At 40.6% G+C, this 21288-nt stretch overlaps 1 pseudogene; it reads right to left on the reverse strand.

Moving 5' to 3' along the window:
- Positions 1 to 1886: 1886 nt before the first annotated feature.
- On the reverse strand, positions 1887 to 14186 carry LOC139458058 (uncharacterized; annotated as a pseudogene).
- Positions 14187 to 21288: the final 7102 nt, after the last annotated feature.

The following is a 21288-nucleotide window of genomic DNA, read 5'->3' on the forward strand; positions in this document are numbered from 1 at the left end:
CAGGCGTGTCTGTTACAGGGTGTCTATATTCAATCCGGGAGGACACACGCCTGTGTTGACACAGGTGTTTTCATTTGTAAGACCTGTTTGTTCAGTCAACAGGCGTGTCCGCTACAACCCAATATTCCTAACACGCCTCTGTTGACACAGCTGTTTCCGTTCAACATAGTTGTTTGCTTAGTCAACAGGCGTGTCCGCTACAACCCAATATTCCTAACACGCCCTTCTATTCCACAGCTGTTTCTATTCACCAGATTGTTTAAGAACAAGAGTTTCATGCATTAAAACTGAAACACGCTTGTATTTTTTTTTTCAATGAAATAAACGTGAGACAAGATATTTTTTTCATTGAAAAATGTTGACAAGTGAAAGAATATTGTATAAATTTTCTTGAAACTACGTTATTTCAGTCTAATTTTTTTTCATGAAAAATGATTCATGGTAAGGGTTAAACGAGTATTTTTTCCATTGAAATAGGAAACTGAACCGACATTTTGAACTCAAACATCTTTTAGAAAAAAGAATAGAATTTTACAGTATTAAAACGTCATATACCAGACTGGCATACATTACAGACTTCAACACACGGGTTTCGCGATACCGACTCTATATTTCTCCGAGCTGACCTCTAGCTAGGAGTCAAGACTGTTAACCCTTATTTTTATATATAGTTGTCATGGCAACTAAATGTTAAAAGGAACTTATAAGAGGTAGCACTAGAAGAGTTAAGAACTGGACAGTCATTACTACGCGAAATACATGCATCAATGGAATATGTCTAACAATGACATTCCTTTCCCCGTGAATCACATTTGAACCTCGTAGTAGCCACTTCCATATAGGGACACTCATTACTACGCTTCGTTCTCACTTAATGAAGGACTCATTAACACATTTCCTTCGTGCATTGGAACAACAGACCTCTCATTACCCTTTCTATCCTGTGACGTCATGATTATATTTGACTATGAATGAGTTATTGCACTTATGGATCAACTTAGCCTGAGATGTGGAATGGGGTCCCATGGAACTGACTTGTAGGTCAGGCGCGAGATTCAAACCGAGGACACGTGACGCCCGTGAGCGTTCATAGCAACGTCCGCCATCTTGTTTTTAAACACGTGTTCTTCTACGTTTAACGAATGGTCAAGTAATTAATTGCAGGATTGCATACGGTCAGTTGACCCTTAATGAATGTAATTGAATATCGGGAGATCTTTCTACATGAACCTGTTCCTGAGGCTTTTAAATATTACCACACATAGCCCGCCACCGAATGCCCACAGAGAAATGTCTTCAATGCAAAAGGTTCAAATGTTCACCACATGTTCTCCCGCCAAAATGGTCTCACAATGACATTCCATTCCGCGTGAGTCAAGACCCAACCCAACCCCGGTCGTAGTATCATGTCCATATAGGGACATTCATTACTATCCCGTGTTCTACGGTTAACGAATGGTCAAGTCATTAATTGCATGATTGCATCTGGTCAGTTGACCCTTTATTAACCTAATCGACCTGTGACGTCATGCATACATTTGCATATTAATGAGTTATTCTGCATATTAATGAGACAATGACGTTGACAACACCCCCCACCCCCAACCCCAAGGTCAAGGTTATGTGACGTCATCAGTCACGTGGGGTTACTAGGTGCACTTGTGACGTCATCTAATGAGGGTGAGGGTGGATGGTTATCCAAAGTTATCTACTGTTCGCTATATCCGTGTTCGTTATATCCGTGTTCTACTGTAAGTTATATTTATCTTCAAAAACAACAAACGGTATCACCTAAATCATGACATATTTACACACGACGACGTGAATGGCACACCACGTCAGTGTCAGCGTCCTTCTCCACCGTCTACACCAACAGAACACTGACTTCAATGAGCGCCACGGGACACGAGGAGATCCACCATTTGCTGATGTTTATAGGATCTCGCCCAGGGGGCTGCTGTCAGCCCGTATTTGTTTCTGGCGTCGACAAACTTCACCGTCGTCACATCTCCTCCCCGACATGCGAAGTGAAGGGTGTTGTCACCGTCCTTGTCCACCAGTGACACATCAACCCCTTCACTCACCAGGAGCTCCACCACTTCTCTGTGTACCCCCACTGCGGCCCACATTATCGGTGTCCTGCTCCACCTTCCTCTACTGTTGATGTCCACCACGTTCAGGGACAGCACAAACGTCACCGTCTCCATGCGTCCTCTCATACAGGCGTGGTGAAGGGTGTTGTCACCGTTACCGTCCACCAGTGACACATCAGCTCCTCCAGGAGCTCACCAGGAGCTCTACCACCTCTCTGTGTCCTCTTTCTGCTGCCGCCATCACCGGTGTCCTGCTCCCCCACCGTCTGCAGTTGACGTTGACGTTCAGTGATATGAGCCGCTTCACCTCCTCCAGGTTCCCGTCCCTGCTGGCGACATAGAGGGGGGTGCAGTCTGCTGGTGATGGAGTCGCTGTACCACAAAGTAAACTCTGTACACACCCCGACATCTTCGACATACATCTACATTATTCACACCTCAAAGTGTTGATAAGCGACACCAAACACTTCCTACATGGCTTACAATACAACAATTAGGGGGAATGACGACAGCTGGTTCATGTTATCAAGAATTATGTTTTCAACGTTTAAAATCTTTCTGTTACATCCAGTTATTGTAACATTGTTCTGTGTATGGCTGGAGAGTGTTAACGTTTGATGAACTAATCGTTATAAGATGATACTGTCAGTACAGTTGCTGTTTGCAAGTGTTAGGAAAAAAAGATATGACATTGGTTTATGTCAATCCGTTTTCTCTGTTGTTTTACGCCGCACCTAGCAGTAGTCCAGCACTAAGTGGGCGGAGTCTGGTACAGACAGTCCAGTGGTTGCCAACATGAGCACCGATCGACACAACTAAGATACGATAGCATGCAAGAAGCAAGTCAGAGCCCCCACGGGTCTATACCCCAGCTTGTTAATTGATGGAGGGATTGAAGTGTGGGCTTTTTACCTGCTGGGTTCTCCCACCTACCCTGTGTAGCAGGCTTTTCTTGTGGTCGTCACTGGGTCCCCTCAGTCCGACTCGGATCACTCGAGGCTGAAACACAGAACATGCTGTTCAGAAAACAATACAGGCAACATAAGCATTATACATACAAAATATGGCCATTCGACAAATTTTATGTATTTTAAATTTTCACTGATGATTTTACAATTTCAAATACGTTTATCGTAGTAGAGGTATAAATATGAGGTAGTCTAGCGACTGACAAATCACTTAAACGACAATCATAAATATACAACACAAACACTGCGATTGCTGTTCATCTGAGCCGCGTGTCTGTAAACGCTTGTTGGATTGAGCCTTATGGTGGTACTGTCAATACAATTGTTGACTTGTTTCAAATTAATAGGATAATAAGAGATTACATTTATCAGTTTGTTATTGTAGAGACTGTTTACATGAAGGTTTGTCGAGGGAACTTTCTGTCTTATATTTGTTACATGTTGATGTGACCACATCTTGTACAAAGTTGGACAGTGACAGTATCTCCTGACTACCAGTACCATGTAGATCATACTCTTGGGTCGTCACTGTCGTCATCTGTGCAGCCGTTTCTCTGTGGCTCTGGTGCCGACTCGGGTCGCTCGAGGCTGAAACACAAAATATGCTGCTCAGGTGGGTTGGGTGACTTGGGTTTGACACGCTCTTAGCAATCTTTCAGCAATATCTGGGCGGGGAACACCAGACATGGGCTTCACACATTGTACCCATGTGGGGGAATCGATCCGGGGTTTTCGGCGTGAAGAGCGAACGCTTTACCCACTAGGCTACCCACCAACCAACCACCACCCCCATACATGCTGTTCAGAAAATTATATATTGCAGGAAAACTACTGGCCTCAGGGAAGTTATTGCCTTTCAACAAAAGTGTGACTTTCAAACTTATTCACTGATGAGGTAGTTTTATCATATTTTTGCTGTAGCAGAGGTATCATTAATATACTGTAGCATGGTGACTGACAAATCATGGAAATAGCTTTAATTGATTAAGATATGGCCATTCAACAAATTTTATGCATTTGACATTTTCACTGATGAATACAATTTCAAATACCTTTTTCTAAGTAGACGTATAAATATAAGGCAGTAGAATGTGTGCATTTATTATATTGGAACATCAGATGGGGCCACCAGGTTCTTATATCAGCTACCTGCTCATAATTCCCAATTATGGAATGATTAATATTTTAGTCTGACTTCGTTAATTGTTTGCGGAATTGTTATGACAAGGAAATGCCCCCCACGTGGTTCTACAAAGTTATAAGATTGAAATGCCGATTGCCCGCGTGACATGTGCGAAATTGTTTTCGCATTTAACGTCCGTTCTAACTTAGTCCTAAAATAATGAGAATCATGCACATTTGCCCTTATATATTCTACATTTCCTTGCCATTCTTCAAAAACGATGTTGGTGCCCTGCAGAAATACATTTTTCCACATAATACTTCCGGACTGGAAGAACAAAGCTGCAGGCCTTGAGTGTGAACAAACTGAGGCTGATACATTTGACCCTGGTCTGTAGTGGGGATATGTTTCAGTAGATTTCTGCCATTCTATGATGCAGAACAACGTTTCAAAAAATATAAGCGCAAAAACACACCCGACACTTGACTGAACAGATTTAGAATAATCTTATATAGTCTTCAGTCTCAGTTGTAAATAATTGTTATTAGTTCAGAGATGAAACTTACAAGCATATCTTTTGCAACATACTGATAAAAATAGAACAAGCTTTTCAGTTGAAACGAGGTTTGAATGTTTACATCCAGACGTTCGTTATCCCCGGTGACAGGCTAAACAGACGTCTAGGTGTAGATATTGTGTGAAGCAAGCACCTGATTCCTTAAAAATGTATTCTGTTGTACATCAATCTTAAATTATTTACAATGTTTGTTTCATTTAATTTCCTGACAAAATTATTAAGTTCAAACTGAAAACTTACCCACCGTTTACGTCCTAACACGAGTGACACATCTCACTGCCAGTCAAGAAATGGCTTGACTGGCGATACTACGAGTTAGTTAGGAGCATAGCATAGTTTGGCGCTCAACTGCTTGTGCCGATCAACCACTAGTGGCGTTACTAGGCCTACTGTAGCCAATACTATGCCATCCCCTGACGTCACTCTAAGAATAATACGGTGTGGAGTGATACTAGATCTACAAGTCTTACTTCAGTCTCACCTCATATCCTTTCCTATTGAATGTTTAGGGACAAAATTATGCCTACTTCATTGGTTAAGAAGTTTAGCTCATCATCGTTCGTAAAATATGTCTATATTCTAAGATGCTTTGGTAAAAGATCAAAGTCCCCGACCATACTTTGTCCTGCGATAAAGCATTGTGTCCTTTAAAAGTTGCATAACCACAGCATGTACACCTAGCTGTTGCTCAGCGTACGGCATTAAACAATATACAGCAGTCAAACAAACCGGCCGCTGTTGCTCCGCCAACGTCTACGCCATATCACGCCCCCGGCCGTCGATCCCCGTCGGTTACGGTAACATGTAGCGTAATCCACTCGGTAAACACACTATTTTATGCTGCAACTTGATCTATTAACTGTAACGACTCGATTTATTGACTGTAATGACTCGATCTATTAACTGTAACGACTCGATCTATTGACTGCAACGACTCGATCTATTGACTGTAACGACTCGATCTATTGACTGTAACGAATCGATCTATTGACTGTAACGAATCGATCTATTAACTGTAACGACTCGATCTATAAACTGTAACGACTCGATCTATTGACTGTAACGACTCGATATATTAACTGTAACGACTCGATCTATTAACCGGAACGACTCGATCTATTAACTGTAACGACTCGATCTATTAACTGTAACGATTCGATCTTTTAACTGTAACGAATCGATTTATTGACTGTAACGACTCGATCTATTGACTGTGACGACACAATCTATTGACTGTAACGACTCGATGTAGTGACTGCAAGCCTGCATTTCTCACTTCACCATGGGAACATGTTTTTAAACTAGTCGAGCCCGACTTGCCTGGCCCATGTCCTGAGACATCATTTTGATTCGTTAAAACCATCAGACCATGTACTCATGTTTGTGTTTTCATCGGAAAATTACCAGTTGCACAACTTTTCACAAGCAAACACAGCATCGAAGCTATCGCGACGGTAGCTACTATTTTGAATATCGAATTTGTAAACATTTTCGGCCGCTGACATAATAGTGATGAAATGTCGCCTTGTCGCTGTAATAATTCTTATTGCTTATTTTCAAAATCTATACTTAACATGAAATTTGATTTTAAATGAATGCGCTCAGGTATTTAACTCAGTCACAACAATAACACATGTGCATACTTGAGTCCGTAAAGAAGAAGCTAAATCTGTGTGTTAAAGAGTCGTTGGTTATCTGAAGTTTGATGTAGTAAGCATATCAACAATCGTCGTCCACACATTATTTAGAAATGATCTTCAATGTATCGATAAACGACCGTCAAAAAGGATATCCTGAATGACTATTATTTCGCGCCGCTTTTAACATTATTTCGGTTATGCGACGGTGTGTCAGCTTCATGTGAGAGGAAAATCAGAAGTATGACATGGTGCTGGGATTCGAACTCAGGATTATAGTTTTCTGGCACGCCTAGGGGACGCAACTCGGCACGGCGACTTGCGCTGCCTAAAACGACTTGGTCAACCGTGCCTACTCATCAATTTGAAAAGTTGTTGGAGATCGGAATGAAATGAAAAAGAAATGCAAATAAATTGTTTCTTGTTGTGAAAACACGTTGTTTGTTTGCCTGTCTGTCTGTCTGTCCGTTAAGTAAGATAACTCTATTTACGGGACTAAATTTTAGTCAACTCGACTCTCCTAAAAGAGTCAATATTGTTCTGCTTTGTCTCTTATTAGGTAAGCCAGCTATACAGGTGTGAATATGCAGGTCGCTATACCTGCTTTGTACCAATTATCAGAATACTTATCTATATCTACAGAGCGTTAGAAAACCCTTGACAATGCGTTTCTGGCAATTCAATCAGGAGGACGAGTTATTTTAAAATGGAACTTGTGTAGTTATTCTGCGCCGGAACCTTCGGTGTCTGTGATATGACAGCTATACCTCCTGTATCCAGGATCAGAATCTATATTTCTGTAGAGCGTTAGAAACCTATCGACAGTGGGGTTCTGCAAACAATTGTCTTCCGACTTATCAGACAAACAGTTGTTTTGAAACGGGACTCACAACGGTGACAAGTTTGCTCTCAAAATCCTTATCCTTAATCTGAATCCACATTTATTTAAATGTTTGGAATGCCCATGTGAATGTGGTAAGGGGGTTGTGGGTTGAAGAAGTCGTGGGTGCCGATGATGTATATGACGATGGAGGCGATGATTCGGAAGAGCCTGCTTGTAAGGCGGTCTGTCGGTGTACAGTGTTGAGGTCAAGTACATGTGCGGCGGAAGGATAACATATTTGCATTTCAATTTCCGTCTACGCCTTGTCACACATTCGCGTTACTTCGCGTGTCCGGCCGTGATATCGGCGGAATATTGCTAAAAGCATACTCACTCACTCACTAACTTCGCGTGTCACACAAATATACCTTTCACAGATATGCCAGGCACCTTTATCACACTAAGGTCGGATTAATGATCAATCAATAATATTTTAATTTATGCTTTAAAATAATTTTCTACTTTAATGTTCCGACAAGGGGGGTTCCATCGCCACTGTTCATATTTATTTTTATTTCAACCCTGAAATGCGTGACATTTGAGAGAAAGTTTACCGCAATGATGAGCGTGAGACAGTGAGATCATCGTCCTGTAGATAGCATCACTTGAGGCAAAACGATTCGGCTTGGTACGTCGAGTGCCATTGTTACAGGCGGACATACAGTATAGTTTATTAACGATATGTAAAAAATGTGCATGGCATATCAATTACGCCACAGATATAAATTATTTGAGTTAATAGTGAGTCACTGATTGAGAGAGTTCAATCTAAGGCCGCATATAAGCCATGTAACGAGGAGAGGAGTTATACATTCATAAAGAGCATGTCCACTAAGGTTGTAAAGTAAATATCACAGAAACATCAGATAGATCAAAGTACAACATATCTTGACATCAATATGAACTGGATGTCATGCACCTGAATACCATAAACAGTTAAAACAAAACCATGCTTATTTTAGTAATCTGAACTGAACGTAAAGATAATCAGTGAGATGACAGATTTCATTCTATATACAGATGACATGAAACTATATACCCTGTGTTTTTACGATCCATTTATCTTCTTTTTGTCAACCTCTGGGTGCCCCTGCCTTTACTGCCAGTCTTTCCTGCCTCACATGCACGAAAGAAATCACATTTATGTAACTAGAAATATTATGTTTGCTCCATCACTCTGCGTTGAAGGTGTCATAACATGATACTCTGCGTTGAAGGTGTCATAACATGATGCACACGCAACTCGAGTTGAAGAAGAGCGAGATGCTTGTTTCAGTACCCTCCTATGAAAAGCCCTTGAATCTGCAGGATACACCACGAAGTGCGAACTAAACCCAAAGAAAGATCAAACTCAAAAACAGAAAAAGCAAAGAAAATAGAAAATCATTTGATTCAACTCTCCCTTCAGCAAGAGTGTCAAGACGAATGTAGGCAAGAACGCCTTGAAACTTATTCACAAATATTTTCAAAGGACAGCATACTCAATATATTCAACAGATCATAAGTTAAAGTCAGCTGCAGTTGCATGGAAAACATTCAACAAATAATCAAGGCACATAGGTGATGAAGTCAGCAAACCAATCAATCAAATCAAAGGAGATTGCAGACAAAACGTCAAATGCCCAATGAACGGTAAATGCCTCACTCGTGACGTCGTCTATAAGGCCACGGTTACAACAGATACCAATGATGTTACCTACATTGGGTTAGCAAGCGGTCCCTTCAAGACAAGGTATAACAACCACACAAAATCGTTCATAATTGAGAAATATGAAAAAGAGACAATCCTCCAAGCACATCTGGAACGTAATATAAGGGTAACGGGCTTGATAATGGCCCGTCGTCAAGCAATATGAGGGCAATATCAAGTTACAGTGGCCCGCTGATTTCTGATAACGTGCGGGCGGTTTAATGATAATTCTATCCATTTCAGCTATAAAAAGAAACAATGCCAACTACAACATCCAATGGGGCATCATCAATAAATCAAATACCAACAAACGAGACTCATGATTTGCAATCAAGGCATGGACGAGAAGCTCGAGATTCTCATGAAAACATCTAACGAGCAAAACAAAAGAAGCGAGCTCATTTCCACCTGTCGCCATGGTAAATTCCCAAGCCGAGCAAAAAAGAAAGGGTAAAACTAAAAACCATGTTTCATTTTGCCTGATGATCGTACGCAATAGCATGGGTGCGTGAAACTCAGAGTTGCAAAATGATATAAAGAAAGTGTATCCAAATCTGTATTTTTGCTCTACTTTGTATTGAGCGCTCTCTTTTGCAATTGGATAATACTTGTGTATATAAACTGGGCGGCAAAAGAAAGTTTAGGTCGAGTTCCATGATCGATAAAAAAAAATAACAAGAAAAGGTTTTGTTGTGAATTATAATATAATCTAGGGAGGGGTAACACATGATTGATCAACCACAGTTTGAATGAAATTGTGCAATCACAGGTACTCTAACCTCAAGGTAAACAATGGTGGGGTAAGAAATTTCTTTTTCAAAAGTTGTCTGAAATGAAATGTCACCAAAAAATTGTCAGACACAAGTTCATTGACGACACAGTTGCCTTCAATAGCGTGTATGACCTCCAGCTGCCTCAATGCATGCTGTGATACGCCTCATTGATGAAGTCAGTCTTCTGATGACTTGGACTGGAATCCGTTGCCACTCGTCTCTCAGGGCCTGCTGCAATTATTGTCTGTTGACGGGAGGCTGATGGCGTGCTCCAATCTGTCTGTTGAGATCGTCCCACAGATGTTCAATCGGGTGAGTGGGCAGGCCAGGGCAAAACGTCAACGTTCTGCTGCTTTAGAAAGTTCTGAGACAGTCTTGCAGTATGGGGCCTGGCATTGTCGTTTTGAAACAATGTCCCCTGCTGTTGGTTTTGCAAGAACGGAAGCAAAACTGGCTGCAACACTTGGGTCTCTGTACTGCACAGCGTTCAGGTTTCCCTGTGTAATCACCAAAGCAGTCCTCTGATCTCCACAAATACTGCCCCACACCATGACACCTCCCCCGCCGAATGGATGGACCTCTCGAATACACGCCGGAACCAAACGTTCCCCTCTGCGTCGATAAACTCGATCTCTGCCGTCATTTCGAAACAAGTTTACCCGACTTTCATCAATAAACAGCACTCGATGCCAATTTCTCACTTGCCAGCGTCAAACCTGCCTCGCCCATCGCAGTCTCAGGCGTCGAGGTTGAGCAGTCAGTACCATTCCTCGGAAAGGACGATACGCTCGGATTCCAGCAGCACGAAGTCGTAGTAGTTCTGTACGTTGGCTAATGGGTTGTCCCCAACGCTGTTGCTGCCGTTGCCGTCGCCGTTACGAATCTGTTTCGCAGGTGAATGAGCCGTATCTGGCCGTCTTCCAGTGGTGTTGTCACTCGGAGTCGTCCGGTTCTAGGTCTGTCCTGTGTCCTCCCTGTCTGCCTGTACCGTTGAATCAGCCTGGCTACTGTCAATGGTGTACAACCAAACTCTACCGATGGCTCTCTCTCTCTCTCTCTCTCTCTGCTGTGACAGTCGTGGCATTTCTTTTGTGCGCTTTCATCACGTGTGATTATACCCTGCAGGCGGGAAACCTGTTTCACCACTTCGGTCACCGCACGAGCGCCGTGAAAGGTGGCGCGTTCGGGTGAGGTGTTTTTTGGTACCTGTTCCTGGGCAGTCATATTCCCAATACCTACTTTCCACTAGTTATCGCTGTTTTTAGGAAAATTACAAATTGCCAACCTATACTTTCTTTTGCCGCTTAGTTTATATATAAATATATATATAAATATAAACTAAGCGGCAAGAAAAGATTAGGTTGGCAATTCGTAATTTTCCTAAAAACAGCGCGCGCGCGCGCGTGCGTGCGTGCGTGCGTGCGTGCGTGTGTGTGTGTGTGTGTGTGTGTGTGTGTGTGTGTCCAGTCTCAGGTCAGACGTCTCAATTTTCTGAGTCAGGTATGTAAGGTAACACTGACTCGGTCTCATGATCAATCCATGCCAGTTACTAACCGTGGCCACTGCTAGTTATTTGCGCTAACATATCAGATGAAATAAACGTACAATGAATTCTCGTTAAGTAGAAACCTTTAAGTAGAAAAAAGATCATCATGTAGATACCTTCCTTTGGTCCCGGCATGACATGAGACATGAGATGTGTTATTTATATATCTAAATAATATTTCTTCATTCATTTTTGGGGGCCACGGGTGGCCCAGTCGTCTAAGGCGCCGCGATTCGCTATGCAGAGTTTCGTCCCTTGGGCATGCCAGAAACCTCTGATTGTGGGTTCGAATCCCGCTTGGCCCCGAATATGTTTCTAGGTTTGTCAGCACCATACCCGTGCTCGTGGGTTTCACCGAAGTGGTAAACGTCTAAGACCTGCATCACTTCTGGCTTTCCTCCCACATTAAGCTGACACGCCGCGATATAACTGGAATACTGTTAAAATCGGCGTTAAACCAAACTCACTCACTCTTCATTCATTGTGACACTACAGGTATGTAGTGTGTATGACTAATGTATTGCCAGATTGTTATTACAGACGAAAACTTACCACCTTCATTTATTTGCTAACTCTACAGTTTTCAAAGTTCTAATAGATTCTAAGAACCCAACATTTCTGTTAACATTAACCTTTGTCATATGAAATTACCTGTTTTTACCCCACTGAATAATCCAAAGCTCTATTTAGGGTTTGTATATCTTCAGTTAGGGCTGGCATCTTTGCGGACTGGTTAGGGGATGACGATATGTTTTAAATTCCATGATACAGAAAATCGTTAACCCCGTTGTTAGTGTTTGAGGGTGTATGTCCAAGGTACAAAATTATTACAAGCGAGACAGTGACACGTTGACATGCCCTATACACACCATGCCGATATGTCCTGTAAACCCTATGTTTACATGTCCTGTAAACCCTATGTTTACATGTCCTGTAAACCCTATGTTGACATGTCCTGTAAACCCTATGTTGACATGTCTTGTAAACCCTATGTTAACATGTCCTGTAAACCTTATGTTGACATGTCCTGTAAACCCTATGTTGACATGTCCTGTAAACCCTATGTTAACATGTCCTGTAAACCCTATGTTAACATGTCCTGTAAACCCTATGTTTACATGTCCTGTAATCCCTATGTTAACATGTCCTGTAAACCCTATGTTGACATGTCCTGTAAACCCTACGTTGACATGTCCTGTAAACCCTATGTTTACATGTCCTGTAAACCCTATGTTGACATGTCCTGTAAACCCTATGTTGACATGTCCTGTAAACCCTATGTTGACATGTCATGTAAACCCTATGTTGACATGTCCTGTAAACCCTGTGTTTACATGTCCTGTAAACCCTATGTTGACATGTCCTGTAAACCCTATGTTAACATGTCCTGTAAACCCTATGTTGACATGTCCTGTAAACCCTATGTTGACATGTCCTGTAAACCCTATGTTTACATGTCTTGTAAACCCTATGTTGACATGTCCTGTAAACCCTATGTTAACATGTCCTGTAAACCCTATGTTGACATGTCCTGTAAACCCTATGTTGACATGTCCTGTAAACCCTATGTTGACATGTCATATAAACCCTATGTTGACATGTCATGTAAACCCTATGTTTATATGTCCTGTAAACCCTATGTTTACATGCCCTGTAAACCCTATGTTGACATGTCCTGTAAACCCTATGTTGAGATGTCTTGTAAACCCTATGTCGACATGCCCAAAAAACTTCATGTTGACATGCTCCGTAAGTATGTTGTCATTTCTAATGCTATATACAATCTTTTAAATTAGCTTTTCTACATTTAAAACATAGAAAGTTAAGACATATTTTTAAAGGCAGAAGAAGGCATATCATGCATGCATTCGATATATTGTTTGAAATTCAAGACATACATTAATGCTTTTGTTCAAAGAAAATAATATATTCCATGTATCTTTCGCATGGCATGTTAAGAGAGACGGTTGTAAATTAAGCGACAAAACAGTTTCCATAATCATAAGAAATCTCTGCTAAAAGTCTCACCTCCTGCAGCACCAGGGAACGTAGGGGGCGATGTTGTGAATGGCACCTGTGACAACGACGATGTAGACAGCGAAGTTTCATTAACATCGCTCTCTTTAATATCTCTCTTCACCAAGCGGCTTGTATTCAGAATCAACATGTCCTCTGTAAGATCAGTGATTCTTTGCTCTGAATCATGCAGATCATCAATGGTCTGATTTAGTTGATTGTTTAAACTCTGAATGTCTGTCCTTAACCTTTGTTGCATTTCCTGCAAGCCCTCCCTGTATGATTGTTCATCATTGGTGCGCGCTTCTATCTCTTCTCTCATCATCACACAGCTTGTATTCAGTGTCATCAAATCCTGTCTGAGAGCAGTGTTCACCATCTTTGCATCACGAAGACCAGCTGCCGTCTCATTCAGCTGCAGCTGTAAACTATGGATGTGTTTTGTCAGCTCGCCGCGTAGTTTTACAAGACTCTCTACGTAAGTGTCTCTCTCACGTTCAACATGTCTGAACTGTTGTGTTACTGCCTGAAGTTGTGTCTTTGTGTTGTGTACACTAGCTTTCAGGCTGTTGACTTCATATAGAACGCGTCGGCTGATTAATATCCCCAATGTAATATTCTTTCAGGATGCCAGTAATTGCTTGCTTGACTAGACCCTTCATCAAGGCTGGAATGAACGTGTTAGTCAGGCTCTCTTTCAGTGATGACTCCAGCGTGCTATATTTATAATTCGTTTTAGTCTCAAGATTAACAGCTGTATGTTCCGATGCGTTGATCTCTCCCTCTAGTAGGTTCAGTCGTGCAGAATCTCAGTGTCGTACATGCTGACACCACACAACGACACAAGACCGAAGACGATTACTGTTGATACCGTCTCCATGGCGCAGTTTACTGAGTACGGCAACACCATATATACCATGGCCCGACCCAAGTGTTTGGCCGAAAGCCAGCTCAGGGAAACAGATGCTCTATAAGTACTTCCTGTGTGTACATGTGGCATCGTAACAGCAAACATGACTAACAGATTCATCAGAATATTGTGTTTCATACCCGGAATACTTCTAAAGTTTGTGAATTTATATTGTAAACAGGAGGACGTGAAACGCACCCAGCCAATAAAGTGAACTTTAACATACAGTACATATTTACATTCTCTTACAATACTTTATGGTGGATCCAACAAACAAGACGCTTCACTCAAACGTCCAATATACGAAATTCACATGTCAGCGTGAATCGTTTGACTTTGCAATGATTATGATTTAGTTACGTTTACATATTTTTTTAGTGGAAATATCAGTGAGGATCAGTGATTGCAGAAAGTCCCAGTTTAGGCAAGTTGAGTTCATGGCAGGCTTAGCCGATGTCAATGTGACCTTACATGAGAACCACAGTTCAGGAAGGGGGTGGGGATTTCGAAATTCGAAAAAAAATAAGAAAATAAAACTTTGAAAATAAAACAACACAGCTCTATTATTTTATCAAATAAAACCCTCGGCCTCCACAAATCTCATCTCCACTGACACACACTCTTCCATCTGCTTGGAAAAGCTGGAATCTCCTGTGAACATGACTCTTTTTTCAAGTGAATAATTGAATTGCATTTGCATGCGTTTGTGACGGGTTCCACCGGTGGGGCAGGATGCGCTCATCGTATCGCGAACACCTGGTATCACCACTATTTGATAGTGATTCATAGTCTGATATAGTCTGAATCGTGCAATCTACTCAGAGATTTGGCAGAGATTTCTTATTTATATGGAAAGGGTTTTCTTGCTTTCATGTTCCAGGATTGTAAAAAATCATTGCCTCAATTTGTAAAAGTGTTCTGTGCACATCCGCTCTCCCACTGATGCCGTTGCCTCCATAGATAAACGTAGACTACAGCTGCTTGGGAGTCTCTGTAACAACTCATGTGCCTCAATTTGTGAGATGTATATCTGTGTAGCCTGTATGTATACGGGAAGACACTGTTTCCACCTTTTTGAGATATATTTGTGTAGCCTTTGTGAGATATATATGTGTAGCCTGCATTAATGCAGGACACTGTTCCCACCTTTTTGGGATATATGTGTGTAGCCTTTGTGATATATATCTGTGTAGCCTGTATGTATGCGGGAGGATACTGTACCCACCTTTGTGAGATATGTGTGTAACCTCTATCTATGCGGGACACTGTTCACGCCTTCGTGAGATATATGTGTGTGTAGCCTGTATGTATGCGGGACACTATTCCCACCTTTGTGAGATATATATTTGTGTAGCCTGTATGTATGCGGGACACTATTCCCACCTTTGTGATATATATATGTGTGTAGCCTGCATTAATGCAGGACACTGTACCCACCTTTGTGAGATATATATGTGTGTAGCCTGTATGTATGCGGGACAATATTCCCACCTTTGTGAGATATATATTTGTGTAGCCTGTATGTATGCGGGACACTATTACCACCTTTGTGATATATATCTGTGCAGCCTGTATGTATGCGGGACACTATTACCACCTTTGTGAGATATATATTTGTGTAGCCTGTATGTATGCGGGACACTATTCCCACCTTTGTGAGATATATATTTGTGTAGCCTGTATGTTTGCGGGACACTATTCCCACCTTTGTGAGATATATATGTGTGTAGCCTGTATGTATGCGTGACACTATTCCCAACTTTGTGAGATATATATGTGTGTAGCCTGTATGTGTGCGGGACACTGTTCCCACCTTTGTGAGATATATGTGTGTGTAGCCTGTATGTGTGCGGGACACTGTTCCCACCTTTGTGAGATATATGTGTGTGTAGCCTGTATGTGTGCGGGACACTATTCCCACCTTTGTGAGATATATGTGTGTAGCCTGTATGTGTGCGGGACACTGTTCCCACCTTTGTGAGATATATGTGTTTAGCCTGTATGTGTGCGGGACACTGTTCCCACCTTTGTGAGATATATCTGTGAAGCCTGTGTGTATGCGGGAAACTGTTCCAAACTTTGTGAGATATATTTGTGTAGCCTTTGTGATTTATATGTACTTATTATCCTCCATAGTGTGACTGACCAATCAGAGAGAAGAACCACTGTCCCCATATGAGCCCGTATACTGTCAGTAAAATTTCAAGATGGTTGTTACTGACCTAATATGATACACTGTACTGTCAGTGACAGCCATTGTGGATTTTCCAACTCCCGCCTCACATATTTCACATGTAAATTCGGGTACAGAAATTCGTTATTCGACACTGTTTTGTGTTTTAGTATCATTAATTGTGATGCACAAAGACATTAATGTTTAAGACACCAAATTCGTGACTTTATTAAGAAATAGAATAGAGAAGACAAGGTTACAACGGAGGTCACTGAGTTTCAATGGTAACGTCACAGAACATAATATATAGGACGTCACAGAACATAATATATAGGACGTCACAGAACATAATATATAGGACGTCACAGAACATAATACAGGATGACGTCACAAACAAGAAACGTGACGCAAATTACTTCACGAAGCAATAGACTAGATTGCTGAGCAACCCGTCTCTGGGAGAAAGCGGACTGCTATAGGGGCATTTACACGGTACAACTAGTTGTGTGCAATTTGTTTTATGCAACCAATTGCATCGTGTGAACACACACGTCGGACCAACGTTTGACGTATGCAACTTGTTTCACGTGAGCTGTACGAAATAGGACATGCTCTAGATCTATTGTCATGCGACAAGCCAAATCCTGTGCTCTGAAACCTACCAGTGGGCCTTCTCGTTTGAAAATGTATATAAAGAAAGCAAACTTCTATTACTTAACATTTTCTACTATACCGAGAGCTTCAGTCGTCAATTTGTTGCATACATAAGCTCAGATTATTACGAATATGCATGGGTCGATAATCGTTGCAAAAATTGAGGAATTAATAATTAGAGTATAAATACTTATTTGGAAAAGTCAACAGAAATCGTTCCACGTGACGCCATGATTGACGCCAAATCACGCACACTGATGACGGTATTGGTCTGCCTTTCCACGTTGTATCGAGGCGAGAATGGAAACCTAAAAACAAATAAAACCTGTTGATTTCAGATTGATTCTAATTACTTAACTAACATGACTCATTAATGTGTATATGCGATCCTTGCATCACGGTAAAACATTCCGCGTAATGCTATCAGTGAATTCTCTATGTTATGACGGGAAGTTATCGGTAGTGATGTCTTATTAGTATACGTGAACATCAACATCGTTGTACATATTTGTTATTTTCTTTGAGGCGCGGGTGAATTAGTAAACAACGCTTTAAGTTTTATGAAATAGTTTACTTTTTCAATCTCGAATTATAACTTGAATATATCTTCAATATGTTTTCACCCAGTAAAAACATGCACACCTGCAAAATGCCATAGAATCTATGAAACTCTTAATAATCAGCTATTTGTTTGAAGATAGAAATTGGCATTCATCGTGTTATTCTTCCTATATGATGCTTTTTGAACACACTGCAACATATACATATCTCCTTTGGAGAATTGTGAAATATTTATTATGGCAAATTTATATAGATAGGTCAATTAAAACAGGCACTTCATTTCTTAAATTAATAGTAGATTTATATCTGAAGGAAATTCGTCACGTTATATTCTTATTAATTTATAACTCATGTGTGGACAACGATTTGTTTTTACATTTGCATTTTTACGTTTAATTGGCGCAACAATGACAGCTAAAAATTGCATCAGGTGGGCGTTTCAAAATAGGGGCCGACCGTAAGATATTCTCGGGTTGAGGCGGGTCATGGTCTGTTGGTTTGGGTTTGCGTTCTAGGGTGAGGGTGTGGTGTGGGGTTGTGGAGTGTTGTAGTGATAAAGCCCAAGTAGTAGATAAGTGATAAGTATCCATCCACACATCCACATTTGATGACGTCACAAGTGCACCTAGTAACCTCACGTGACTGATGACGTCACATAACCTTGACCTTGGGGGGGTGGGGGGTGTTGATGTTGTTGTCATGCGATCAATGACCTCGTATAACCTTGACCAATAACCTCGTTTAACAGTTGTATCAACAAACCATTTCCGGACAGTTGAAAGGAAAAACACTTGTGTAAACACGAGATTGTTTTGAAAGGAAACACTTAAATCAACGAGCGCGTATTTGAAACGTCTCCAGTTACTCAGATTGTTTTTTATCAGTTGTATCAACAAGGCATTTCCGGACAGTTGAATGGAAAAACACTTGTGTAAACACGAGATTGTTTTGAAAGGAAACACTGAAATCAAAAAGCGCGTATTTGAAACGTCTCCAGTTACTGTTAGTCGAGTGAGTGAAGGTACAGATTAGATTTTATCAGTTGTATCAACAAGGCATTCCCGGACAATTGAAAGGAAAAACACTCGTGTAAACACGAAGCTGTTTTGAAAGGAAATACTTAAATCAACGAGGGCGTGTTAGAAACGTCACCATTTACTGTTATTCGAATGAAGCTACAGATTATTTTTTATCAGTTGTATCAACAAGGCGTTCCCGGACAGTTGAAAGGAAAAACACTCTTGTAAACACGAGGCTGTTTTGAAAAGGGAACTACTCATATCAACAAGGCCGTCTCCAGTTAGTGTTTGAGAAAGGTCACATGTATATGAAAAAAAAAAATATGAATAAATGCAGGAGTTGGTGATAGTTTTTTTTCATTTACCATGGAGGAGTCAGCAGTACACACATCCATGACTCGTTCCACCTCAACCGACTCATGGAAGCTCTTTGGGAAAAGAATACCCAAAACAGAAGCTGTCTTTTTTTCTCAAATCGTTATCATTTATATCGTAGTGATAACTTGCATCGTGAATTTGAGTCTAAACCAAACCAATTCCAACATGTGGACCGCATTGCTCAGTTCGTGTCTGGGTTACATACTACCTAACCCAAAAATCAAATCTAAAAGGAGCGACGCTTAACCTGTACGTGTGATATCGATAAAGAAGCCAGTGGTTTTAATTTCATTAAAGCAGAACGTTTTAGACACACAGAACAAGTTACATATTTTTTTTCCCCGACTGTTGAGATGGAGGACAGTGAACCTACGGATTTCACATGAGTGAAAGATAACATCTACGTCAACATTGTGATGGTGCAGTTCCCACGGAAGGGCCTTCCAAAACAGCTGAAAGGAAAAACACTTGCGTAACCACGATACTGTCTTGAAAGGAAATACTAGGCGTTTCCCGGACAGTTGAAAGGAAAAACACTTGTGTAAACACGAGATTGTTTTGAAAGGAAATCCTTAAATCAACGAGGGCGTATTTGTAACGTCTCTAGTTACTGTTATTCGAGTGAACCTACAGATTATATTTTAACAGCTGTATCAACAAGACGTTGAAAGGGAAAAAAAAAACACACGTGTAAACACGAGACTGTTTTGAAAAGGGAACTGCTGATATTAACAACACCGTATCTGAAACTACTGTGACACTCCCATCAAGTAAATAACCCCTGTGAGAAGAAGAAAAAACAAAAACAAGAAAGACTATAAAGAGTGTATATTTCAAGTCTGAACACATTCTATCTGATCCACGCCTAAACAATATCACCACCATCCTCAAATTATGACAAAGTCTCTAAAGCGGACGTCAACAGAAGTTGATGATATCATCGTCACCAACAAGGTCTTTAAACCCGAAGTCGTTATTGTTTCAAAGGAAGAGCTTATGTCTAAGCTAGACGATAACGGTGGTCTCCAGGAATGTACAATCCGATGCAAAGTGAGTGATCTACCCAAAAACATATTGTTAGAGATCTTGTCCTCTGAAACTTTCAAAATCCACGATGAAGATGTTTGCAAGACTATCCTATCGACTGTCGAGAAGAAAGGAGGTGATAACAGATTTGATGTTCTCCTGAACCATCAATACTTGGATGCCCTTGAAGATTCCACTCACATGGTATTCACAGGACAGGGTACTTCCAAAAACAAAAGGAAATTCAACATCCTGAAGTTCTTCAAATGCGTCGAAGACAGACGTATCTCTATGGGAGAACAGATTCAAAGTCAGAGTAAGGTGAGAATTATTTTTCAATTATTTATGATAATGGACTAGTTTTATTCTACTCTTAAGTCAACACGCATTATCAATCACATCTGTTACTATACTAACATTTAAAAACTATTCAATTTTCTGTATAGTCAATGTAGAATTATGTTTCTTTGTCAAGTTAGATTTACTATTATGGATGACAATGTCTATATTGCGAAATGGTGCAACGTTTCACTGTTCTCAACCAAAGGTGATATATAATATAATAATAATATGCATGCTAAACTATTTGATGGAATTTTAGAACTCTGCGTGCTATGAGCTTTGGTCGTGGCTATCTGTGACCATGACAACAAAACACTACGGATGACGCAGGTCAACCACTCATGCAAGACCTAATTGTCTGCATACAATTAACAAGAAAGAATTAAATTGAAAGATAATAGGACTTTTTATTTTATATATAGGTATAATATTTGACAAATATTTCATCGATGTAGGATTAAGTTTCATAGTTGTAGTTGATCTTGTGGACTACTGTTGAAAGCAATAACTACCTTTCAAATCGAACACTCGTGCATGGACAGGTTAGAAATTATTGATTGCCTAACTAGTTCACATGTCCATGATATCACAATTTCTCATCCATGAGTTAATACATGCATTGACGTATGTAGGTTAGTCACACAATCGTTTTATCACTGAGTAAATGAGCTAACTTAATGTGATTACATTAACAACCCTTAATGAGTTTGCTTAGTAACGCAGCAATTAACTTGTGATTCAGCCCATACAATACCAATCTAGGTACTTAGTTTCATAATATATTAGATCACAGAATAAATATTGTTTTAAAGAATTATCTGTTGGTTCTGTTGTTGTTCTATACTGATTTAATGCATTGCTTACTTCTTTTTATTTTCAGTGACCAGTATCCACAGCTCAATAGAGAAAGAGGATTTCC

Source organism: Haliotis cracherodii, unplaced genomic scaffold (genome assembly GCF_022045235.1).
Source record: "Haliotis cracherodii isolate W230 unplaced genomic scaffold, xgHalCrac1.p SCAF_12, whole genome shotgun sequence".
Taxonomy (NCBI): Eukaryota; Metazoa; Mollusca; class Gastropoda; order Lepetellida; family Haliotidae; genus Haliotis; species Haliotis cracherodii.